The sequence below is a fragment of the Aquarana catesbeiana genome, linkage group LG12 (genome assembly GCF_042186555.1).
Source record: "Aquarana catesbeiana isolate 2022-GZ linkage group LG12, ASM4218655v1, whole genome shotgun sequence".
NCBI classification, from domain to species: domain Eukaryota; kingdom Metazoa; phylum Chordata; class Amphibia; order Anura; family Ranidae; genus Aquarana; species Aquarana catesbeiana.
The window spans coordinates 106,957,982-106,984,780 of NC_133335.1; the positions used below are offsets into that span (position 1 = coordinate 106,957,982).

Genomic DNA, 26,799 nt, shown 5'->3' on the forward strand with positions numbered 1-26,799 from the left:
GTTCTTCCGGGGTGTCACTCAGCACTCCCCCCTCCAGACCCAAGCCCTCCTTAGGCCTAGCCCCCTGTCCCCCCTTCTGCTTCTGTTGTTCTTTTTTCTTTTCGTTTGTTCCTGAGTGTTTCATATCCTGCCCTGGACTCTTTGGGTTTGGTTCTGTAAGATATTTTTGTATGGTGCTGTTATTAAGGCTCTCTCTTGAATTTTTAGGTTCTGCTGTTTTTTGGGACCGCCCTCTCATACTTCCACCGGGTATCAGCTTTTAGGGTGTCAAACCTATCCCCAGGGCGTGTTACTCGGTCCCTCCTGGTGGTGCCTCCCCACCGCATGCACAAAAGAAAAATAAAGGGAAAGAGAAAAGGACCAAAAGAGGCAAAATTATGTTCCGATGCACACAAGGTCCCAGGGAGAGCCCTCCTAGCCCTCTTCGCCTGTTGCTATCCTTATCACCCGCCTTGGAAAGAGTCCTTACATTGATGCTGGATATTTCCTTAAATTATGGGAGGTTTCCAAATGACGGGACCTGAATGAGTGACCTTATCGGTCCCCCTCCTTATGTCTCAGAAGCAGGGCAAGGACCCAGGGGGGTGGACTGTGGAGTATATGAGCCAGTTCTCAGGCGTGAGAGGGTGGCCAGACCACAGACCCAGTACCCAAAGTTTGTTCACAAATTCGCAGCCAGGTCCAGGAGGGGAAAGCACAGAATTCCCTGCACTCAAACACTGCTCAGACACTGATTCTACAGGTTGTTAACCGTCCATATACCGCTATGCCTTCCAGTTACTTCACATAAGGGTAGGGAAAGATTCCTACCTTTTCTTCTGTCACTGTCACTCGGCAATAGCCCTCCTTCAACGTAGGGTCGCAGTCCTGGTCCTGGGTGAGAAGCAGGGGGGGGTGAGGAAACACCAGGGGGGGGTCGTCAGATGTCCAGTGCGTCGGGTAAAGTTCACGCAGACAGCACGCTGTTCAAACGGCTTCGCTACTCTTCCACCCGCTCTCTGGGCTTCTCCCCAGCTGATAAACAGCTGTTTGTCTGCTCGTTTTTAGATCTGTCACGTCCCAGCCGGCCGGCTGGGTCGTGTCCTTGAAGGTGTCGCCGTCCGCGGGAGCGGGGAACGAGGAGGGGGGGGGGCCCGTCACGGGAGCCAGGACGTCTCGGTGGAGTACTTACACCGAGACCGCTGCAGTATCTCGCCCCGTTCGCAACTCTCTCCCGCCCGGAGCCGCTCGCCTCAGATCCTCACACAGGCGCCAACATCAGCCCCTCCCCCTCACAGACGTCCTACGTCACGTCCTCAGAGTTGTTGGTTTTAAATTCAAAAGTGCTATCAAAGGATCAGGAAAAATGGACACTGCAAATAATGTCGAAATCATGTGGAATATATCTTTCCAAAATCTTTTAACAATTGGGCAAGTCGACCAGATATGAAGATGTGATCCAGGTTCAGTACAGCCTCGAAAGCAAGATGAGGAGCAATTGGGGGAAATTTTGCAATTCTGGTAGGGACTAAGTACCAACGTGTAAGTACTTTGTAATTGCTTTCTAAAGCAGCTATATTTTGAGAGGAACATTTTGTAGTAATCCAAATTGTATCCCATACTGCTGTTTCCAACGAAAATCCAAGATCAGATTCCCACTTAGCTACATATGAGGGCGGACTAGAATAAGGTTTAGAAATGAGTTGGGTGTAAAGGTTCGAAATAAGTCCTTTTGCATGGCGGTCATGTTTACATATGTTCTCCAAATATGATAATTTATCAAGTGCAAGTCCTCTGTGGATATTGGACATAGAATTTTTTTTAATCTGCATATATCGGAAAACTTCTGAGTTTGGAAGTTTATGGAAGTCCATGACTTTAACATAATCAGGGAATGTTTTAAAGGAATTTGAGGATATAAGATCATGTAGTTGGGTTAATTTAGAGGTAGTCCATGTTTTAAACAATTTAGGAAATTTCCAAGCGGGGTAAAAAAGAGGATTCGTAAGAAACGATAAGACTGGAATATGGGGAGAATGTAGGCCACATACCGATTTAGATCTGTCCCAAATTACAAGGGAATGTTTAGTAATCGGATTTGTAAGTTTTTTCCGATCAGAGGGTTGTAACTATAAGAGTTTATATATTGAAAATGGGTCACACTCTATAGATTCCAGAGCTACCCAGAGTTGGATTTTATTGGTTGCATGGTATTTAGGTTTTTGTGCCAAATGAGCCGCAGTATAATAAGTAGATAAATTAGGAAATCCGAGACCAACTTTAAGTTTCAGAAGGTATAATGTATGTTTAGGCAAACGGGGTTCTGAAGAACCCCCAAACAAAAGTTGTTAGTTTATGTTGCAATATTCTTAAAAAGTACGTTGGGACCGAGATGGGTAAAACCCTGAAGAGATAAAGAATTTTAGGTAATATAGCCATCTTAATAATGTTGATTTTACCTATCCAAGATATGGGAAGAGAAGACCACTGAGTTAACAAAGAGTTCTGAGAGATTAGGCGTAAGATTGATTCCTAAGTATGAAAGATGGGTGGTAGACCATGAGAAAGGGAGAGATGCTTGTGCCTGTTGTATAGCTGAAGGAGAGAAAAGTATATAAAATATTTAGTGCCATAGATTTTTGGGGATTAATGACTAGACCAGAAATATGAGCGAAATGATCGAGTTTTCAAATAAGATAAAGGGCTGAGATATGTGGGGAGGACATAAAGATTAAATGTCTGCAAAGAGACAAATTTTGTGATATTGTCCAGCTAACTCAAGACCTCTAATTGAAGGATCAGAGCGAATGGATTGGGCAAGTAAGTAAGTAAGGCAAATAAAAGTAGGGATAGTGAGAATTTACACTTTATAAAATTATAAAACATTATAAAACCATGATGAATTAAATCAGATAATATATTAACTGTATAAGGCTAATTGAGAAACTTTATTAATAACTTTATTAAAATTTCCGATAGTAATTAAAAAATGGGCAATATTTCATAAAATTATGGGCATAGTTAAGTACCGCAATGATCTAGTATTCAGCGTGGCTATTTAGGAATGGGCATTCTATATGTGTGTTGATATGCACATAAGGAACAGGTATGAGAGTGCACTGACAATCTACCAATATTCAGCTAGTGCATGATACACAGAAAAATATATAGAAAAAAATATTAATAATAAAAAACAAAAATGTGATAAAATCGTACAAATATAATAAAGTACATTGTAAAAAATTATTATATAATAAGCTAGGAGTCACAAATAAAAAACTTCTTAAAATATAAATAATGGAAATTCTATGTATTAATCTAAGGGAGGCATATGTCATTCCAGAAGAGGTTAGTGTATGTATTTAAAATTACTTAAAAAACTGTTCAAATCGAACTCTACGTTGAGGCCTCCAGGTACAAGAGTCCGTAACTTATGGATCCACTTGGATTCTTTTTGACTGATATCTCTAATCATATGGCTTCCTCTCCATGGTTTTTTATGCTTTTCTATTCCCCAAAACTGGAGATGTGTGGGATCTTTATTGTGAACCTGTGAAAAATGTCTCGACACATTATGTTTAGGGAAGCCAGATTTGATATTTTGAACGTGTTCTTGTATTCTTGTTTTGAGTGCTCTTTTTGTATGGCCTACATATTGGAGGTTGCAGTTACACTGTAGAAAGTAAACTACTCCCTCTGTGTGACATCCTATAAAGTCCCTGATATTATAGGTTTGTCCTGTACTGGTGGCTATAAATTCTTTACTTTTTCCCTGGAATTTTTTCGCATGACGGCATGCATTCGTCCCTGAAAAAAAATGGATATGTAGGTATAGGGGGAGGTTTAACTACCGATTTCACAATTAAATCTCTAATGGTAGGTGCTCTTTTGTAGACTATATTCGGCCTTTCTGGTAAAATTTTCTTAAGGTCCTTATCGTTCTTGAGGATGTGCCAATGTTTCTGAATAACCCTTGCTACATCCTTATGTTGTATGTTAAAATCTAATATTATACTAGGTGCTTCTTGTTGGAATCTCTTCTTAGGATGGTCTTCAAGCATTGCCGTCCTATCCATTTCGTTTACATGTTCAATTTGTTTTTTTATCCAATGGTCATCATATCCCTTCATCTTGAACCTTTCTCCAATCACATTTGCTTGGTTTCTGTAATCATCTTCTTTAGTGCAATTTCTTTTAATTCTTGTAAGCTGTCCTTTTGGAATGTTGTATAGCCAAGGGTTGTAGTGACAGCTATCTATTGAAAGATAGCTGTTGGCATCTACATTTTTGAAGTAGGTTTTTGTCACTATTTTCTGTCCCTCTAGACTGATGTTCAAATCTAGGAAGTCTATTTCTTTTTCATCTATTTTCCATACCAAGCTGATGTTTTTATTATTTTCATTTAGTCTGTTGAGGAACATTTCCAGGGAACTCCTGTCCCGGTTCCAGGCTATAACCACGTAGTCTATATATCTTTTGTATAGGGAGATCTCGGCAAGGGTGTCTGTATATACTGCCATCTCCTCCCACTGTGCCATAAATGCATTTGCCACCCCTGGTGCAAATTTAGCACCCATGGCTATCCCTACTGTCTGTTTGTAGTAGGTTTGGTTGTGCTAGAAATAGTTGCACTTGAGGCAAAATTTGAGGCATTTAATCAGATATTTTCTTTGTTTGCATATTAAAGTACTATGTTTTCTTAAAAGCCATTTAGTGGCTGAGCATGCATCATGGTGTTGAACTATTGTGTAGAGTGATGTGACGTCCGCAGTAGCCAGTAGGGTCCTTCCTTCCAGTACTGTCACTGTATTTAAAAGTTGTAATACATGTTTGGTATCTTTTAAATGTGCTTGGGTTTGTTGGACTGCTGGTTATATAAAATAGTCAATGTACTGACCCATTCGTGATGTCAGAGAATCGATTCCATCTTCCAGGTGGGTTTTCTTTACTTTTATGAATTTTGGGCACTGTGTAAATGATCGGGATTTTACAAGCCTCTGGTACCAAGTATTTTGATTCTTTTGGGTTAGGTATATCATTCCTAACCCCCAGGTTCACTAAAGCTTCCAATTCTTTCTTGTATTTGGTAGTTGGATTCCCAAGTAGTTTAGTATAAGTTGTTTCATCATGTAGCTGTCTGTTTAGTTCATTAAGATATTGTTCTTTCGATTGTAAAACTATTGCACCTCCCTTATCTGCTGGCCTAATTATGATATCATTCCTCTCCGTCAAAAGTTTTATGCCTTTTTTGATATGTATAGGGTCTGTGGCTTTTCTGAGTTTTAGAGATTCTAGATCTTGTAAAACCAGATTTTTGAAGACTTCCACATTTTGGTTATTGGACATTTGCGGGTTGTATAAGGAAGCATTACGTAGTGTACTATGTACTCGTGGCTGGGAAGTTTCTGTCATTGTATTTCGTGGCTTCCAAGGATTATTCTATGTTAATTTTTCTAATGTATTTTTGTGTCCCTATATATGTATTGAATTTATTGAGGTTTTTTACAGGTGCATGTTTGAGACCTTTGTCTAACACTGCTAGCTCCTCTGTCGTGATGGGTCTTCCACTTAGATTCACCACATTTTCTCCAACTACTCTCTTTTTCTTTTGGAGTCTCTTCCCTGCTCTCCGTCCTCTCTTCATTCTGGAGTATTTCTTGTTCGATCTTCTTGAGGTCGTCTCCTGGGTGAATGGTGTACATCCTGTGGTGGTCTCCGAGGAGAGTAATCTCCCCTCTCTCTCTCTAAAAAAGGTCTTTGTGTGTTATAATTTTGTTGAGTAGCATAATAATGTGAATTATCGTAATAGTGATCTTGATAGTCCCTAATAGGATCAAATCTATTGTAAGTGGGAATGGGAGTCCTTCCATATCCTCCATAGTATTCTTGTTGATAGGGTGGTGCTCTGTTGTCCATTGGGTTTCTTTCATTTTGTTGTCAATTTTTATTTTTAAAATGTTTCTTGAAGGGTTTCTTCCCTACTTTTTTTGGGGTGTATTGCCCATACCCATAACTATTTCTTTGGTCATAATTGGTCCTTGGTGTTCCTACGTATGTATCTCTATCTTCTCGTCTTAATGGATTATGGCCATTTGGATTTGGTCGGTCTCCATACGAACGTGGTGTTTCCATTTGTCTTTCTCTATCCTCCCATCTTGGTGGGTTATGTACATGTGATATTGTGGGATCTTGGATCCTAACTTCCCTTTCCGGTGTTGAGTATGTGGATGCAGGTGGGGCTTGTTCAATTTTATTTTGCCATTTAAAAACTTGATCCTTCTTATAGTCTGTAATATCCCTTTGGTATGTCTTCTTTTTCCAATTTTGTACTTCTAGTGCCGCGTACACACGAGCGGACTTTCTATCCTACTTGGTCCGGCACACTTTCCGACGGACTTTGTCCGCCAGGTGCGCCGGACTTTAAAACGGACGGACTTGCCCACACACGCCGGGACTTTCCGGCGGGCTAAGTCCGCCCGTCTTTCCGACGGACTTTCGCCGGAGTTCCGGCGGACTTTCAGAATGAACGGACTTGCCCACACACGGACAAGTCCGTTCATTTTGAACGTGACTCAGGTGCGACGGGACTAGAAAAGGATGTCAATCTTGCCGCTTTTATCGGCGAGATTGACACCTTACTAGCCCCGTCGCGGGGCATACCAGGCCCTTAGGTCTGGTATGGATTATAAAGGGGAACCCCGCTACGCCGAAAAAACGGTGTGGGGTCCCCCTAAAATCCATACCAGACCCCGATCCGAGCACGCAGCCTGGCCGGTCAGGAAAGGGGGTGGGGACGAGCGAGCGCCCCCCCCCCCTCCTGAACCGTACCAGGCCGCATGCCCTCAACATGGGGGTGGGTGCTTTGGGGGAGGGGGGCGCCCTGCGCCCCCCCCCCAAAGCACCTTGTCCCCATGTTGATGAGGACAAGGGCCTCTTCCCGACAACCCTGGCCGTTGGTTGTCGGGGTCTGCGGGCGGGGGCTTATCGGAATCTGGGAGCCCCCTTTAATAAGGGGGCCCCCAGATCCCGGCCCCCCACCCTATGTAAATGAGTATGGGGTACATGGTACCCCTACCCATTTACCTAGGAAAAAAGTGTAAGTAATAAAACACACTACACAGGTTTTTAAAATATTTTATTAAACAGCTCCGGGGGGGGGATCTTCCTCCGGCTTCGGGGGTCTTCTTCCGGCTTCGGGGGTCCCTCCGCTTCATCTTCTCCCGGCGTCCGGTTGGTTCTTCTCCGCTCTCTTCTCCCGGTGTTCCTGTTCTTCGGCCGGCTCCTCTGCTGTCTTCAAGTAGCTCTCTTGCCAGCAGAGGTCCGGACTTCTGGGCTTCTGGGCTTCTGGGCTTCTGGGCTTCTCTTCCCCAGATGTTGACACGACGCTCTCTCCTGCTGGACTGCTCTCCGAGGGCTGCGTTGTGACTTATATAGGTGGAGACCCCGCCCCCTTTTGATGTCACAGTCCCTGGGCATGCTGGGACTGTGACGTTTTAGGGGGCGTGGTCACTGGGTGATGTTGACCACGCCCCCTAAAACGTCACAGTCCCAGCATGCCCAGGGACTGTGACATCAAAAGGGGGCGGGGTCTCCACCTATATAAGTCACAACGCAGCCCTCGGAGAGCAGTCCAGCAGGAGAGAGCGTCGTGTCAACATCTGGGGAAGAGAAGCCCAGAAGCCCAGAAGCCCAGAAGCCCAGAAGTCCGGACCTCTGCTGGCAAGAGAGCTACTTGAAGACAGCAGAGGAGCCGGCCGAAGAACAGGAACACCGGGAGAAGAGAGCGGAGAAGAACCAACCGGACGCCGGGAGAAGATGAAGCGGAGGGACCCCCGAAGCCGGAAGAAGACCCCCGAAGCCGGAGGAAGATCCCCCCCCCGGAGCTGTTTAATAAAATATTTTAAAAACCTGTGTAGTGTGTTTTATTACTTACACTTTTTTCCTAGGTAAATGGGTAGGGGTACCATGTACCCCATACTCATTTACATAGGGTGGGGGGCCGGGATCTGGGGGCCCCCTTATTAAAGGGGGCTCCCAGATTCCGATAAGCCCCCGCCCGCAGACCCCGACAACCAACGGCCAGGGTTGTCGGGAAGAGGCCCTTGTCCTCATCAACATGGGGACAAGGTGCTTTGGGGGGGGGGCGCAGGGCGCCCCCCTCCCCCAAAGCACCCACCCCCATGTTGAGGGCATGCGGCCTGGTACGGTTCAGGAGGGGGGGGGGCGCTCGCTCGTCCCCACCCCCTTTCCTGACCGGCCAGGCTGCGTGCTCGGATCGGGGTCTGGTATGGATTTTAGGGGGACCCCACGCCGTTTTTTCGGCGTAGCGGGGTTCCCCTTTATAATCCATACCAGACCTAAGGGCCTGGTATGCCCCGCGCTCGCCGCAATAGGAAAATGTGTTTTTCCTATTGCAGCGAGCGTGAGATGCAATACCCTGCCCTCGTGTTGTATCTGGTCCGTCGGACCAGCCTACACACGAGCGGGCTTTCCGTCGGACCAGCACACACACGAGCGGACTTTCCGCCCGAAACTGAGTCCGGCGGAAAGATTTAGAACTTTCTTCAAATCTAGGTCCGGCGGGCTTTTGGGAAAAAGTCCGCCGGAAAAGTCCGCCGGTGCCTACACACGGGCGGATTGTCCGGCACACTCTGGTCCGCCGGACCAAGTATGCCGGAAAGTCCGACCGTGTGTACGCGGCATAGGTCTTTAGCGATTAAATCTTTATTGAGTTGTGTTGCCAGTTTTTTAAACTCTGTGGATTCTTTATATGGTTCCAATTTTTGTTTAATTTCTTCTATTTGTTGTTCTAGCAGTCTGGTTTTCTTTCATTTTCGTTCTAGTAAAAATTTCAAACCATCTATACTCTAATTGTTAAAGAATACGAACCATTCTTCCATTGATTCCTTGTCTGTCAAACCATCATTCGGTGGTAATTCCCACCTTAACCTTCTGGGGACAATGTTTTCTCTAATATATCTTTCAAAGGTGTTAGTGTCCCACCAGAGATTGATTTTTTTCTCCATGTGGTGTCCTAGTTTCCTAGTCATGCTTTCTAGGTCTGTGTTACGTGTTTTATTATGTGGGTTAAATACCTCATCTAAATTAACTTTTCTATTTTCAATGAATGTGAACACATCCATATTAGCAGCGAAGGTAAAATATGTGAATACTAAAAATCGATAAAGAGTGTCCTTCGCACTCGTCGGATGGTAAAGTAAAAATGTGTAAAATCGCAAGAATATTAAATGGTAAAAGTGTAAAAGTCACATATAAATATACAAATTATATTGCAGCAAAATGAGGGTGTTCACACCAACACTTAATAAGGTAGATACTGTAACAGAATTTTGTGCAATATTCTAGTGAATAGTGAAAAAAGGATTAAATAAAGTGCATCAAAGTGGACACCATCTAATAATATTGGAAAAAATATTGAAAAGATATAAAATAATAATTAATAATAAATAATGATTATAGTTGCATTTACAGCCCTCACTGCAAGGACCAAATGTCTGTAAACTACAGTTGTTGCTGCAGCCACTATTTTTTCTATATATTTTTTCTGTGTATCATGCACTAGCTGAATATTAGTAGATTGTCAGTGCACTCTCATACCTGTTCCTTATGTACATATCAACACACATATAGAATGCCCATTCCTAAATAGCCACGCTAAATACTAGAACATTGCGGTACTTAACTATGCCCATAATTTTATGAAATATTGCCCATTTTTTAATTACTATTGGAATTTTAATAAAGTTATTAATAAAGTTTCTAAATTAGCCTTATAGAGTTAATATATTATCTCATTTAATTCATCATGGTTTTATAATGTCCTATTTACAAATAGACTATTGATAAACAGTGCTATGTTATATAAAGAACGGTGCCACCAAAAAAATGGCCGCGCCTATTGATTTACATAAAACAGAGTAATAACAACACATATCCACAACAAAATGGAGAATTTTTAATTCCCTTAGCCTAAGGCAAAATGGCCGCGACATCAAGTAAACACTGACCACAAGTAAGATGGCGGCTCGAGAATTTTCCGGTCTCTCATTATTTAAATCAGCATTGAATAGCCAATCCGGTTCCCCAGATGAAGACACGTGACGGTGTCATAACGCGTAGGGTTTGGCCGGAGCGACACACACACACCAGGAATATAAGTGAGAGGGCGCTGAGAATGCCAGACTGTCATTTTTACTATTTTGCCGATTTTTATCTTTCACAATGTAAGAGCATTACCTAGACACCTAATAAATATCCCCCCCTTTTTTAAACGTTATCACACTAGTGGAGCCTTTTTTCTCCCCCCCCCCCCCTTGTTCTACCCTACCACCGAGGTGACAAGATTGGGGTTTTGTAGGAATATCGATGGAGGAACACAAGGGAAAGATGTATGGATCGCACTGATAGTGCTTTTATCAGAAATCACAACATCCGATCTACAACCCCTTAATGCCTTTTTACCACAGCTTGAAGGTGAGAGTTTTGTGAGACCACACACAGAAGACACCACCAGGAGGGTCACTAGGTCATCACACTACATTGAACATCAGCCAGTTATTGATCAGAAGATCAGAGGGTCTTTATTTACCATATTCCTCATATTTTTATCTTTATTTTTATTTTTTCCTTTCACATTTTCTCAGTGGACTTTATCACATTGAAAGTTTTTCACCGTGTTTTTAGCACAAGTGTGCATTATTTATTATAGTTCATTTCTTTCACTATATTGTGGTTTTGTCACATGATTCTTTCCATTGCACGATTTGCACACGTAGTATTAATCAGGTGTTAGTGGCTGCAGCAACAACTGTAGTTTACAGACAATTGGTCCTTGCAGTGAAGGCTGTATATGCCACTATAATCATTATTTATTATTAATTATTATTTTATATCTTTTCAATATTTTTTCCAATATTATTAGATGGTGTCCACTTTGATGCACTTTATTTAATCCTTTTTTCACTATTCACTAGAATATTGCGCGAAATTCTGTTACAGTATCTACCACAATTAAATCCCTGCTGTCTTTTAGGTATGACGGGCTTTGGGGTACTAAGGGCTTGAAAACTCCATCAAGGTATTCTCCAAGCCTAGAAAAAAAGGGAATCAATCCCACTAATTATGGGTCGGCCTGGAGGGAATTCTTTATTCTTATGTATTTTGGGCACTATATACATTACTGGAGTTTTTGGGGCATGTAGGGTTAAATAATCTGCTTCTTTTTGTTTAAGAATTTTTTTGTGCAATCCCTCTGATATCCAATTTGTCAACTCAATTTTTAATCGTGCGGTAGGATCCCCCTTTAATTTTTGGTACGTGGTATGATCATTAAGTAGCCTTTCAATTTCTTGATAGTAGTACTCTCTAGAGAGTACCACTAGCCCCCCCCCCCCCCCCCCCGTCTGCTGGTCTCACCACTATTTGTTTGTTTTCTTCTATTGATTTTATTCCTTCCCAGATTAGTTCCTTAGAAGTGTGTTTTTTAATTTGTATGTCCCTAACCTCATCTTGTACCATGTGTTTGAACACTTCTACATAGTGGTTTGTCCCTTTTTTGGGATTAAAAACAGAATTATTTTTCAAACCACTGCGTGTGTGTAGGCATCCTCGTTATTTATCGTTTGTGGGTTGATAGTAGATTTGGCAAAGTGTTTTTTAATTTTTAACATTCTAGTATATTTTTCAATGTCAATAAATATCAAACTTATTCAAATTTTTGTTGGGAGCAAATTTAAGTCCTTGGTTGAGTACTTCCAGTTCTTTATCTTTTAAATGTAAGGAGCCATTTGGCCACTTTTTTTACCTTGATTTTAATATTAAAAAACTAAATTATGCTATGGATGTTTTCTTGCTTTTTCTATATATCCTGCCTTTGCCATTGAGGAGGAAGGTCCATATCGTATCCATCCCATCATATGTGAGCAGGCACTTCTCCTGCATAAGCGCAGTTTCACTATCTTTCCTAGGAAAGAAGTCAAATTGGTCTGGTAAACAGATCACTTATCTATTCACTTATTGGTGTCCAATTTTCCCTAAAAGCTTGGTGAAGGATTTCAAATCTTTGTTGGAAGACACTGCTATATTTGGAAGATTGGAGCTTCTTCATATATATGTTTTGTTGTGGACTTTTCTGTTGATCTTTTTTTCACTCATTTATGTGTTTACACTTGTCTTTTTTCTTAGGATTGTATCCATTACCCATGTTTTTCTTAGGAGACGATTATAAATCAACGCTAGTTTTACCAGACCGAGCACTGAGCGATGAACAGAATTTCCGATAGGAACTTTTTCTGACGGGAAAATAGAGAACCTGCTCTCAATCTTTTGCTGGCGGGAATTTCACCAGCAAAAGTACGATGGAGCATACACACGGTCGGAATTTCTGACCAAAAGCTCACATCCACCTTTTGCTGGCGGAATTTCCGAACGTGTGTACAGGGCATAGAGATTGACAGTTTTGCAGCATAGTTAATAAACCTGCACAGCCAGGCCACAATTTATGAGGGACTGAACAGGCATTTAGCAAATGTAAAAAAGTTTTTTGTTTGACAATGAAATAGCACACAGGATTGCACCGCAGCTAAAAAGGCTTTTTGAACAGGTCACAATTTCTGAGAGACAAGCATTTAGCATCTTTAAAATAAAAAGTCTCTTTTTTTTTTGAACACTGAAGATGGAAATAGCATACAGGTGTGGACCAAAGCCAGATAGCTTTTTTGGATAGGCTGCAATTCCTGAGCGACTGAGCAGGCATTTAGCATCAGAGAATACACAGTGCTTTTTTTTATACCAAGAATGGAAAATGTATACAGGTTAGCAACACAACAAACCAGTGTGCACTGCAGTTCTGGGGAGAAAGAGCAGGAAGGCATTTTACACAAGGAAATTGCATATCAATGTCTTTGGTTTGGACACTGATGTTGGAAACGGCATACATCTTTGCAACACAACTTTGAAGCCTTGATTTTCAAGGCCATGATTTATGAGGGAGAGAGTAACCAGACTGTAATTTGTTCAAAACAATGGGCTTCCTTTTTCATAGATTGAGGAAGGACAATTTTTACAGAATATCTTAAACCTTCTCTGACTGTCTACTATTTAAAAGATAGAGAGAGAGAGAGAGAGAGAGAGAGAGAGAGAGAGAGAGAGATTGCACCTTACAATTTTTTTTCCTATACAGAAGACGGAAAATGAAAGCACGGTTTTTATACATGTTTTGGAGAGGCTGCTATTTCTGAGTTGCAAAGCAGGCAGAACTAAAGTCAGCCATTGATGATATGATTCTCTTTCCTGCAGGAAAGAAAATCGCTTGTGGGAAAATAGCTTTATGGGAGGGATTTCCCAATCAATACTGGCTGTGTTGATGGGGGAATCCCTCCCACTAAGCTATTGTGTTTTCCTGGCGAATGGAGGCATGGGGAGCCAGGAGAACACAGTGATTTTTTGCTAGCAGCTATAGCCGCTAGCAATATATGCTTGTAGAAATATGGCATGCTGGTTGTACCCAAGTGGATCGATGGATCGACTTGGGTACAATCAGCCTGCCCATATATGGTTTAAATCTCAGCCGGTCCCTCAGCCGAGATTCGAACCATATGTGGCCAACTTATGTTTAAATTATATTTGTGGAGATGTTCTATAAATCCTGTATAGCTTGTGGAATTTTTACTACACAATTTTTCTGATGCAATCTAGAAATCTTTTTAAACACAAAACATAAATAGGGTCAATGACGTGGCAGCCGCGCTCCTTCGTCAAGCTACAGATGGATGGTAGTGCTAACATTAAAAGGCTAGGAGAAGGGGAGTGGCCATGGGAAAGGCACTATCATAGGTCAGGCCACATATGAGAGCCTATAAGAGGCATTAGGGTGAAACAATCGTGTATTCGGTGACTTTTAAAAACCAGCAACGATGCATCAAAAGTCATAGCACGAGGCACACAGCTCAGCAAGAGAAACAATAAACAATGTGCAAATGACAATGGGGGAACGATGATGAAAAACACATGTAGCTCAGCAATATAAAAGATACATATATACATACACACCTGCACACATATATAGAAAAATGCATGTGCGCACAAGTACATAAATGCACATGCATGTAAAAACATACATGTACGCATGCTTAATGTATGATAAACGTATCAATGGTCATGCGTAAAATATAACATACCTCCTTTGTCATGTAAGAATAGCACAGTATATGGGAGATGGGTGAAAGGATAAGATAAATAAAAAATAATAAATAAAATATAAAATATAAAATATTGGGTGAAAAAAATTGTTGGAATAAAGAAATTATTTTCATATGGCTAGAAATAAAAATAGCAGAATACATATAAAAGCTATACAGAGCAATAATATGTACATACTTACAACAGCCACCCCCATGAGAAAAGAAATCAAGAGAAATCCAACCTGCGGATACAGATGTAAATGGTTGAAATTAAATTAGAGCGAAGGCTGGGGGAAAGGGGTCCATATACAAAAACAACACAAGATGATATATTTATAAAATGGTGGCAATCTCAATACTCTCATTAATACCTCCTGGCGAGGGTACATCCAGGGTATAGAACCAATAAGTCTCGCAGGCGCAGAGCTTCTTGAATCTCTCAGCCGCAGGTAGGGACTTAGGGATCTGTTCGATGACCCAGACCCTAAGACCGTAGAACTATGGTGGGCCATAGCAACGTATTTTGGGACACTATGAGGGTCTATGCCCCCCTCAATAAGCCTTCTGTGCTCGCCAAACCTTTGTCTTAGGGCCCTAATTGTCATAGATCAGGCCACAAGGACAACTTAGGCCATAGACAACAAAGTCAGACGAGCAATTAAAAAATTCTTTCAACATGTATGTCTTCCCCTTAGTGGTAAAAGATTTTTGTCCATGTTGGACAAATTTACAAGTTTTGCATAAAGCCTTTCGGCATTGATACATACCTACCAAAGGAATCAGTATGGGTACAGGTAGTGGAACTGAGAGGGATTTGAATTTGCTAGTGGCAATTTTATTTTTCAATTTGGGAGCCCTACGATACGTGACTTTGGGCCGAGCAGGAAGTTGCGTTTTTAAATGAGGATCTTGCTGTAAGATACCCCAATGTTTGTATAATATCCTTACCATATTTTTGTATCTGTTGTGAAAAGTGGTTATGAACCTAGAGGAACAGTCCTGTGGGGGTTGGCTCGTTTTTGGGGGTTTTTCATGAAGGTAGTGCTTGTAGGCTTCTTCAACTAAAGTTTCTGGGTACTTTTTTTTGAGAAACTTTCTTTTCAGGGTTGTACTAAGTTCGACATAATCAGAGTCATTGGTACAATTCTGTCGAAAACGACAGAATTTTCCTTTAGGAATATTAGTAATCCACTTAGGAAAGTGGAAACTCTCAAAATGTAAGTAAGAATTACCTGCTGTGGGCTTGGTATAGTTTTTTGAGGTGATAGTTTGATCGTCATGTCCCAACTCCAGATCCAAAAAGGCCATAGTGGCTGGGTCAGTGACTGACGTAAATGATAGCCCGTAGGGGTTATCGTTGCAGTGTTGGACAAAGGGGGTGATCAAATCAATGGCACCATCCCAACTGATGATCAAATCATCAATATACCTCCGAAAAAAATTATATTGGCCCGAAAAGGATTGTTATTGTAGATATAGTTGGTTTCCCAGAGGCCCATAGCCAAATTAGCATACGAGGGGGCAAAATTGGCCCCCATTGCTGTGCCCTGTATTTGTTGATAGTATTCATCATTAAAGGTAAAGTAATTATGCGTCAGGCAGAATCTCGTGGCCTCTACAATGAACTTTGCCTGGTGCATATTAATCAGAGGGTCTGTAGAAAGAAATTGTTCCAATGCCATAAGTCCGAAAGTGTGTGGAATGGAGGTATATAATGAGCACACATCAAATGAGAGCCAAACATAAGTGGGCTCCCATCTGTAAGGTGACAATAATTCTAAGAGATGTGTACCATCACGGATATATGACTGCAGTTGGGAAACTATTGGTTGTAGGAACTGATCTATATACAAACTAAAACCAGTAGTGACACTGTCCATAGCCGCTACGATTGGTCTGCCCGGGGGATCCTGTAAGCTTTTGTGTATCTTCAGCAAATGATAAAAATAAGGTATTTGATAGAAAGTGTTTCGCAAAAAAGAACTCTCTGTTTTGGTAATGATACCTTCTTGAAGGGCAGTAGAGATCAGTGCATCAGCCTCTTTGGCATAATCGGCTGTGGGGTCCCTGGTGAGTTCTACATATGTCGTTTTATCAGAAAGTAGTCTGTATGACTCTCTCAGATAGTCGGACACATTTTGGAGTACTATACCGACTCCTTTATCTGCTAATTTTATTTACCAAATCTTCGGCATGTATAAGGTGATCAGGTGTCTTAATTTCAGAGGTGATAAATTGTTAGATTTGGAAGCAGAGGTGGAATCACACAGTTTTAGTAGATCTGCATAAACAACTCTGTAGAAACTTTCTATGAATGGGCCCTTAGACTGTGTGGGAAAAAAGATTGATTTGGGTTTTAATGTAGTGTGGACAATGGGGGGATGATGTGAGATGCTGTGTAAGTATTCGCAGTGTCACGTCCTCACTGTTTGATACATCGAGATCATCAATATCGAAAAAGGACTCAGAATTGGGTTCGGGTGAAGCTGTTATGGGAACGGTGGAGGAAATGGCATTGGAATTGCTAGAGGTATTTTTTTCTTTCTCCAGTTTGATATGAAAATGCCCCTTAAGAGTAAGAGTAGCTGTTGAGGTCTTTGAAAAGAACAAAGGGATTGGGTTTATTGGTGGGAGCAAAATTAAGTCCATGGCTGAGAAGGGACATATCTGCATGGGATAAGGTATGGGAAGACAAATTAAATATTTTTATAGTTTTGAGTGTTTCAACACATTTTTGTTGTTTTCTGGCTCATTGTCACATACCTGGTTATTGAGCCCGATATGCAGAGGGAGGCCTCCCTTACAGTCCTGACTCGAGGCCCCTGATAAAGCTGACAGGAGGCACAGGAGTACAGGACAGCACGAGTGCCTGGCAGGATCAACAGCTGGAACGCAGATCTGATGCTCCGGACGAAGCTGGACAGCAGGTGCAGCAGGTGGAATGCAGCAGACAGGAAGCTGAAGCAGGAGAGCAGGCACTCACAGGATTCAGGTGGATGGTCGCAAGAATAGAAACACAGGAGGGTCAGGCAGGCCGGGTCATACACTGGAGAGCAGTACTGGAACAGATGCAGAAGGCTTGAAGGAAGGTCACTAGGCAAGCCGGGTCGGCAACAAACTGGTACGGATAAGCCAAAGGATCAGGCAGGATAGTAGACAGGCCAGGGTCAGGTGCAGGCGAAAGGCAAGGATAGTCACAAGACAAGCAGGTAGTCACAGAAACTGATCAGGAACACAGGAAACTCTCAGGGAACGCTGTAGATCTGGCAGCAAGATTCCTCTGTAATGACAGGGTTTAAATAGCGTTTCTGGCGCCAATGGCCGTGCGCGCACAGAACCACCGCCCCCAGCAAGCTTTTCTTGACACTCATCCTCCTCTGCAACCTCTTCTGTGAGCTTTCTTTTTCGGGGGATCAGGGCCAGAGAAGGACTGAGCACTAAAAAAGAGGAAGGAAATGTGGAACAACCTGCTAGGGATGGTATGTTGCTGGGAGAAATGGTCAGTAGTGAAGCACAAAGGGGCAAAGTGATCTGGGCTGAGAGTTCCATAGGTTTAGAGGGTATAGGCTCACTGGTGGTAGGTTGATCAGCTCGATTAGGATTACTGAAGGGAGCAGTGGCAGTGATGGAGATATTGCTGGAAAGATCTAAAGCTGGAAGGCCTTGAGCTGAAAGAGTAGATCGCATAATTTGTGATGAACTAGATGGTCTGTTGTAAAACTGATGAAGGGCATGAATAAGTTCATCATTTTTACTGCTGGTGGGGGTTTTGTTACTCTTATAATAGTGTCTGGAAGTAGTATGGTTTCTCGAGGGGTGTGGGGAAGATAGATGGGAAACATTAGGAATAGAATTGTCCTGCTGATGACTGATAGGGACAATATTGCTATATGGTTGAATATTCATGAGAGGAACAGGAGGATGACCAGGAGGTGCAGGGTCGCATCTTCTGTAGTAGGGATGGCGAGAAGCTGGGGGTGTGGACAGTGTATGGAGAGAGTGTGGAGTATTCTTTTTGTTCCATGAAAAAACTCTATTTAAATTGTAATCATCAAGATCACATTTAAATTTTCCCATTTTTTGTTAAAGAGGTCATCCTCATCCTTTTTTGTATTTTTCTTTAATATTTCTAGCCATGATAGTGGAATATGAACTGAAAACCTGGAAATCTCTTCTATGATGGTATTAACTTGCAGGCTAAGTTTATTAAATCTAATCATTCTGTGGGAGATGAGTGTTCCCATCCATTTTGTTGTGCAAATATCTACAGTGCTGGCCCATTCTTTTTTACCCTCCTCATCCAAAAAGGGGTGGCAATCTTTCATTACTTGTAAGCCTCTGGGTGAGACTTTAAGGTCAATATATTGTTGTAGAAAGAATTTGTCCCACCACTGAGAGTTGGTGGTGTGAATCATTCTTTCTAATTGTTTAAATTTGCCACAAAGACTCTGACGTATTTTACCCTGAAGTTTGGCTTTATCAGAAAAGCAAATAACAGGGGATAGCGTGGCATATAGTTGGTCAAGGGTCACATACCTGTGACTCGCTATAGTGGAAATGATATCCATGGTAAGTAAATTAATGTGGAGGAAACAGTATAACACAGCATAAAGGGAGAGATAATCAGGTCTATACTGAGTAAAAAAACATGCTATCTAAAAACAATAAAATGCAAAGGGTGTTTTAACATAAACCAGTATGCAGCACAAATAGTTTCAAAAGAATCACAGTATACAAGTGAAGGCGCAAAATCTGGAGAAATATAAAAACACCATAATGTGCAAACAGTATGTATAAACACTTGTATGTGTAGATTTAACAACACTGTTTAAGGAAAGGGGGAATTAGTCCATAGTCCATGAAGGTCCATAATTAAAACAGGGGGAAAAGGGATGATGGTAGGAAATCCACATACAGGGTTGCCTTCAAGGAGAACTGAAACCAGGGTCCAAAAAATCTAAGAAAAAGCACAAGGGGAAAGGTGCCTCTGGGTGTAGATGTGAAAAGCAATTTATTAAAATCTTATGTACAAGCAACTCACATTTATGTAGTCATCACTAGGCATGTAGTAAGGTTAAGGTTAAAATGTATCCATCGTGGGAGTAATCATCAGATCGGTCAGGATGTCACTTCCTGCTTGGCCCTGGGCGCGTGGTTGTGTATGTTGGACACCGCTGGATGGTAAAGCCAGCCGCGGTGGAGATGAAACTCAAAGCGAAGCCCGAAGCGCAGATGGAGGGCAGGCGAGGAAAGATGACGTCACTGGCAAGCGACGCGTTTTATGAGTGTACGGGCTGCAATGACGTGGCAGCCACGCTCCCTCATCAAGCTACAGATGGATGGTAGTGCTAACATTAAAAGGCTGGGAGAAGGGGAGTGGCCAAGGGAAAGGCACTATCATAGGTCAGGCCACATATGAGAGCCTATAAGAGGCATTAGGGTGAAACAATCGTGTATTCGGTGACTTTTAAAAACCAGCAACGATGCATCAAAAGTCATAGCACGAGGCACACAGCTCAGCAAGAGAAACAATAAACAATGTGCAAATGACAATGGGTGAACGATGATGAAAAACACATGTAGCTCAGCAATATAAAAGATACATATATACATACACACCTGAACACATATATAGAAAAATGCATGTGCGCACAAGTACATAAACGCACATGCATGTAAAAACATACATGTACGCATGCTTAATGTATTATAAACGTATCAATGGTCATGCGTAAAATATAACATACCTTTGTCATGTAAGAATAGTAGAGTATATGGGAGATGGGTGAAAAGATAAGATAAATAAAAAATAATAAATAAAATATCAAATATCAAATATTGGGTGAAAAGAATTGTTGGAATAAAGAAATTATTTTCATATGGCTAGAAATAAAAATAAAAATAGCAGAATAAATATAAAAGCTATACAGAGCAATATTATGTCTATACTTACAACAGCCTGCCACCCCCATGAGAAAAGAAATCAAGAGAAAACCAACCTGCGGATACAGATGTAAATGGTTGAAATTAAATTAGAGCGAAGGCTGGGGGAAAGGGGTCTATATACAAAAACAACACAAGATGATATATTTATAAAATGGTGGCAATCTCAATACTCTCATTAATACCTCCTGGCGAGAGTACATCCAGGGTATAGATCCAATAAGTCTCGCGGACGCAGAGCTTCTTGAATCTCTCAGCCGCAGGTAGGGACTTAGGGATCTGTTCGATGACCCAGACCCTAAGACCCACCGTAGAACTATGGTGGGCCATAGCGAAGTGTTTTGAGATACTATGAGGGTCTGTGCCCCCCTCAATAAGCCTTCTGAGCTCGCCAAACCTTTGTCTTAGGGCCCTAATTGTCCGGCCTACATAGATCAGGCCACAAGGACAACTTAGGCCATAGACAACAAAGTCAGACGAGCAATTAAAATGCCTTTTAATGTTAGCACCACCATACATCTGTAGCTTGACGAAGGAGCACCGCTGCCACGTCATTGCAGCCCGTAGGTTCATGAAACGCGTCGCTTGACATCATCTCTCCTCGCCTGCCCTCCATCTGCGCTTCAGGCTTCGCTTTGAGTCTCATCTCCACCGCGGCCGGCTTTCCCCTTGTGCTTTTTCTTTGATTTTTTGGAACCTGGTTTCAGTTCTCCTTGAAGGCAACCCTGTGTGTGGATTTCCTACCATCATCCCTTTTCCCCCTGTTTTAATTATGGACCTTCATGGACTATGGACTAATTCCCCCTTTCCTTAAACAGTGTTGTTAAATCTACATATACACGTGTTTATACATACTGTTTGCACATTATGGTGTTTTTATATTTCTCCAGATTTTGCGCCTTCACTTGTATACTGTGATTCTTTTGAAATTATTTGTGCTGCATACTGGTTTGTGTTAAAACACAAGAATGATTCACACCACCAACACCTTTGCATTTTATTGTTTTTAGATAGCATGTTTTTTACTCAGTATAGACCTGATTATCTCTCCCTTTATTCTATGTTATGCTGTTTCCTCCACATCAATTTACTTACCATGGATATCCTTTCCACTATAGTGAGTCACAGGTATATGACCCTTGACCAACTATATGCCACACTATCCCCTGTTATTTGCTTTTCTGATAAAGCCAAACTTCAGGGTAAAATACGCCAGAGTCTTTGTGGCAAATTTAAACAATTAGAAAGAATGATTCACGCCACCAACTCTCAGTGGTGGGACAAATTCTTTCTACAACAATATATTGACCTTAAAGTCTCACCCAGAGGCTTACAACTAATGAAAGATTGCCCCCCCTTTTTGGATGAGGAGGGTAAAAAAAATTGGGCCAGTATTGTAGAATTTTGCACAACAAAATGGATGGGAACACTCATCTCCCACAGAATGAATAGATTTAATAAACTTAGCCAGCTGGTTAATACCATCATAGAAGAGATTTCGAGGTTTTCAGTTCATATTCCACTATCATGGCTAGAAATATTAAAGAAAAACACAAAAAAGGATGAGGATGACCTCATCAACAAAAAAATTGGAAAATTTAAACGTGATCTTAATGATTACAATTTAAATAGAGTTTTTTCATGGAACAAAAAGAATACTCCATACTCTCTCCATACACTGTCCACACCCCCAGCTTCTCGCCATCCCTACTACAGAAGATGCGACCCTGCACCTCCGGTTCATCTTCCTGTTCCTTTCATGAACATTCAACCATATAGCTATATTGTCCCTATCAGTCACCAGCAGGACAATTATATTCCTAATGTTCCCCATCTGTCTTCCCCACACCCCTCGAGAAACCACTACTTCCAGACACTATTATAAGAGTAACAAAACCCTCACCAGCAGTAAAAATGATGAACTCATCCGTGCCCTTCATCAGTTTTACAACAGACCATCTAGTTCATCACAAATTGTGCGATCTACTCTTTCAGCTCAAGGCCTTCCAGCTTTAGATCTTTCCAGCAATGTCTCCATCACTGCCACTGCTCCCTTCAGTAATCCTAATCGAGCTGATCAACCTACCACCAGTGAGCCTACACCCTCTAAACCTATGGAACGCTCAGCCCAGATCACTTTGCCCCTTTGTGCTTCACTACCGACCATTTCTCCCAGCAACATACCATCCCTAGCAGGTTGTTCCACATTTCCTTCCTCTTTATTAGTGCTCAGTCCTCCTCTGGCACCGATCTCCTGAAAAAGAAAGCTCAGAGAAGAGGTTGCAGAGGAGAATGAGCCAGAAATTAACAAAAATGTGTTGAAACACCCAAAACTATAAAAATATTTAATTTGTCTTCACATACCTTATCCCATGCAGATATGTCCCTTCTCAGCCATGGACTTAATTTTGCTCCCACCAATAAACCCAATCCCTTTGTTCTTTTCAAAGACCTCAACAGCTATATATACGTAATCTTACTGTTAAGAGACATTTTCATATCAAACTGGAGAAAGAAAAAAATACCTCTAGCAATTCCAATGCCATTTCCTCCACCGATCCCATAACAGCTTCACCCGAACCCAAAGTCCTTTTTCGATATTGATGATCTCAATGTATCAAACAGTGACAATGTGACACTGTGAATACTTACACAGCATCTTACATCATCCCCCCCTATTCTCCACAGTGTCCACCCTACATTAAAACCCAAATCAAGCTTTTTTCCCACACAGTCTAAGGGCCCATTCATAGAAAGTTTCTACAGAGTTGTTTATGCAGCTCTACTAAAACTGTGTGATTCCACCTCTGCTTCCAAATCTAACAATTTATCACCTTCTGAAATTAAGGCACTTGATCACCTTATACAAGCCGAAGATTTGGTGATAAAATCAGCAGATAAAGGAGGCTGTATAGTACTCCAAAATGGGTCCTATCTAAGAGAGTCATACAGACTCCTTTCTGATAAAATGACATATGTAAAACTCACCAGGAACCCCACAGCCGATTATGCCAAAGAGGCTGATGCACTGATCTTTACTGCCCTTCAAGAAGTCTTTTTTGCGAAAGACTTTCTATCAAATACCTTATTTTTATCATTTCCCGAAGATCCACAAAAGCTTACAGGATCCCCGGGCAGACCAATCGTAGCAGCGATGGACAGTGTCACTACTAGTTTTAGTTTGTATATAGATCAGTTCCTACAACCAATAGTCTCCCAACTGCAGTCATATATCCGTGATAGTACACATCTCTTAGAATTATTGTCACCTTACAGATGGGAGCCCACTTATGTTTGGCTCTCAATTGATGTATGCTCGTTATATACCTCCATTCCACGCACTTTTGGACTTATGGCATTGGAACAATTTCTTTCTACAGACCCTCTAAATAATATGCGCCAGGCAAGGTTCATTGTAGAGGACACGGAATTCTGGCTGACGCATAATTACTTTACCTTTAATGATGAATACTATCAACAAATACAGGGCACAGCAATGGGGGCCAATTTTGCCCCCTCGTATGCTAATTTGGCTATGGGCCTATGGGAAACCAACTATATCTACAATAACAATCCTTTTGCGGCCAATATAATTATTTTTGGGAGGTATATTGATGATTTGATCATCATTTGGGATGGTGCCATTGATTTGATCACCCCCTTTGTCCAACACTGCAACGATAACCCCTATGGGCTATCATTTATGTCAGTCACTGACCCAGCCACTATGGCCTTTTTGGATCTGGAGTTGGGAGATGACGATCAAACTATCACCTCAAAAAACTATACCAAGCCCACAGCAGGTAATTCTTACATTTTGAGAGTTGCCACTTTGGATTACTAATATTCCTAAAGGACAATTCTGTCGTCTTCAACAGAATTGTACCAAAGACTCTGATTATGTCAAACTCAGTACAACCCTGAAAAGAAAGTTTCTCGAAAAAAGTACCTAGAAACTTTAGTTGAAGAAGCCTACAAACACTACCTGCATGTAAAACCCCCAAAAACGAGCCAACCCCCGCAGCACTGTTCCAGTAGGTTCATAACCACTTTTCACAACAGATACAAAAATATGGAGAGGATATTATACAAACATTGGGGTATCTTACAGCAAGATCCTCATTTAAAAACGCAACTTCCTGCTCGGCCCAAAGTCACGTATCGTAGGGCTCCCAACTTGAAGAATAAAATTGCTACTAGCAAATTCAAATCCCTCTCAGTTCCACCACCTGTACCCATACTGATTCCTTTGGTAGGTATGTATCAATGCCGAAAGGCTTTATGCAAAACTTGTAAATTTGTCCAACATGGACAAAAATCTTTTACCACTAAGGGGAAGACATACATGTTGAAAGAATTTTTTAATTGCTCGTCTGACTTTGTTGTCTATGGCCTAAGTTGTCCCTGTGGCCTGATCTATGTAGGCCGGACAATTAGGGCCCTAAGACAAAGCTTTGGCGAGCACAGAAGGCTTATTGAGGGGGGCACAGACCCTCATAGTATCCCAAAAGTATAGACATAATATTGCTCTGTATAGCTTTTATATTTATTCTGCTAGTATGTTATATTTTACGCATGTCCATTGATACGTTTATCATGCATTAAGCATGCGTACATGTATGTTTTTACATGCATGTGCATTTATGTACTTGTGCACACATGCATTTTTCTATATATGTGTGCAGATGTGTATGTATATATGTATCTTTTACAGTGGGGACGGAAAGTATTCAGACCCCCTTAAATTTTTCACTCTTTGTTATATTGCAGCCATTTGCTAAAATCATTTAAGTCCATTTTTTTCCTCATTAATGTACACACAGCACCCCATATTGACAGAAAAACACAGAATTGTTGACATTTTTGCAGATTTATTAAAAAAGAAAAACCGAAATATCACATGGTCCTAAGTATTCAGACCCTTTTCTCAGTATTTAGTAGAAGCACCCTTTTGATCTAATACAACCATGAGTCTTTTTGGGAAAGATGCAACAAGTTTTTCACACCTGGATTTGGGGATCCTCTGCCATTCCTCCTTGCAGATCCTCTCCAGTTCTGTCAGATTGGATGGTAAACGTTGGTGGACAGCCATTTTTAGGTCTCTCCAGAAATGCTCAATTGGGTTTAAGTTAGGGCTCTGGCTGGGCCATTCAAGAACAGTCACGGAGTTGTTGTGAAGCCACTCCTCCATTATTTTAGCTGTGTGCTTAGGGTCAGTGTCTTGTTGGAAGGTAAACCTTTAGCCCAGTCTGAGGTCCTGAGCACTCCGGAGTAGGTTTTCGCCCAGGATATCCCTGTACTTGGCCGCATTCATCTTTCCCTTGATTGCAACCAGTCGTCCTGTCCCTGCAGCTGAAAAACACTCCCACAGCATGATGCTGCCACCACCATGCTTCACTGTTGAGACTGTATTGGACAGGTGATGAGCAGTGCCTGGCTTTCTCCACACATACCACTTAGAATTAAGGCCAAAAAGTTCTATCTTGGTCTCATCAGACCAGAGAATCTTATTTCTCACCATCTTGGAGTCCTTCAGGTGTTTTTTAGCAAACTACAGGCAGGCTTTCATGTGTCTTGCACTGAGGAGAGGCTTCCGTCGGGCCACTCTGCCATGAAGCCCTGACTGGTGGAGGGCTGCAGTGATGGTTGACTTTCTGCAACTTTCTCCCATCTCCCAACTGCATCTCTGGAGCTAAACCACAGTGATCTCTGGGTTCTTCTTTACCTCTCTCACCAAGGCTCTTCTTCCCCTATAGCTCAGTTTGGCTGGAGCTCTAGGAAGGGTTCTGGTCATCCCAATTGTCTTCCATTTAAGGATTATGGAGGCCACTGTGCTCTTAGGATCCTTAAGTGCAGCAGACATTTTTTTGTAACCTTGGCCAGATCTGTGCCTTGCCACAATTCTGTCTCTGAGCTCTTCAGGCAGTTTCTTTGACCTCATGATTCTCATTTGCTCTGACATGCACTGTGAGCTGTAAGATCTTATATAGACAGGTGTGTGCCTTTCCTAATCAAGTCCAATCAGTATAATCAAACACAGCTGGACTCAAATGAAGCTGTAGAACCATCTCAAGGATGATCAGAAGAAATGGACAGCACCTGAGTTAAATATATGAGTGTCACAACAAAGGGTCTGAATACTAAGGCCTCATGCACACAGGCTGTTAAAATAACGTTATAAAAATGCCAGTATCTTTGCAGTGATTTTTTTAAACTTTTTTCAGCATTTTTCAATGTTTTTGCAAGAGTTTCTGAGCGTTTCTGAGCGTTTTTCCGCGTTAGCATTTTTTAGCGTTTTTTTTTTTTTTTTCAATGGATCGAAAACGTTAACAAACGTTGGTGAATGACGTTTTTGAGCGTTTTTGAGTGTTTATCAACGTTAGAGCATTTTTACAGCTGAAAAACGTCTCTCAGAACCCACTGGTCCTGGGTTCTTTTTACAGCTTAAAAACGCCTATGCCATTTGCAGCTCAAAAACGCCTAGGTGGGCATGAAGCCATAGACTAACATAGACAGGCCTTTTTAAGCTGAAAAAAAAAGCTCAAAAAAGCAGCTGATTTTATCAAATGTTTAATTTATATTTTAATTAAAATATAACAAAGAGTGAAAAATTTAAGGGGGTCTGAATACTTTCCGTCCCCACTGTATATTGCTGAGCTACATGTGTTTTTCATCA

At 41.6% G+C, this 26,799-nt stretch overlaps 1 protein-coding gene and 1 long non-coding RNA gene across 2 annotated transcripts in view; one reads left to right on the forward strand and one right to left on the reverse strand.

Annotated features, from left to right (window-relative positions):
- Window positions 1-19,457, reverse strand: part of LOC141114526 (uncharacterized) — a 178,708-nt gene extending 159,251 nt beyond the window's left edge. The window contains exons 1-2 of the long non-coding RNA XR_012236917.1: window positions 19,222-19,457; window positions 14,381-14,422 (exon numbers count right to left, since the gene is read on the reverse strand). This is a non-coding gene — a long non-coding RNA (uncharacterized lncRNA). The remainder of the gene's footprint in view (window positions 1-14,380; window positions 14,423-19,221) is intronic.
- GPR179 (G protein-coupled receptor 179) overlaps window positions 1-26,799 on the forward strand; it is a 585,836-nt gene that overhangs the window by 547,724 nt on the left and 11,313 nt on the right. The gene's annotated exons all lie outside the window — the stretch shown is intronic.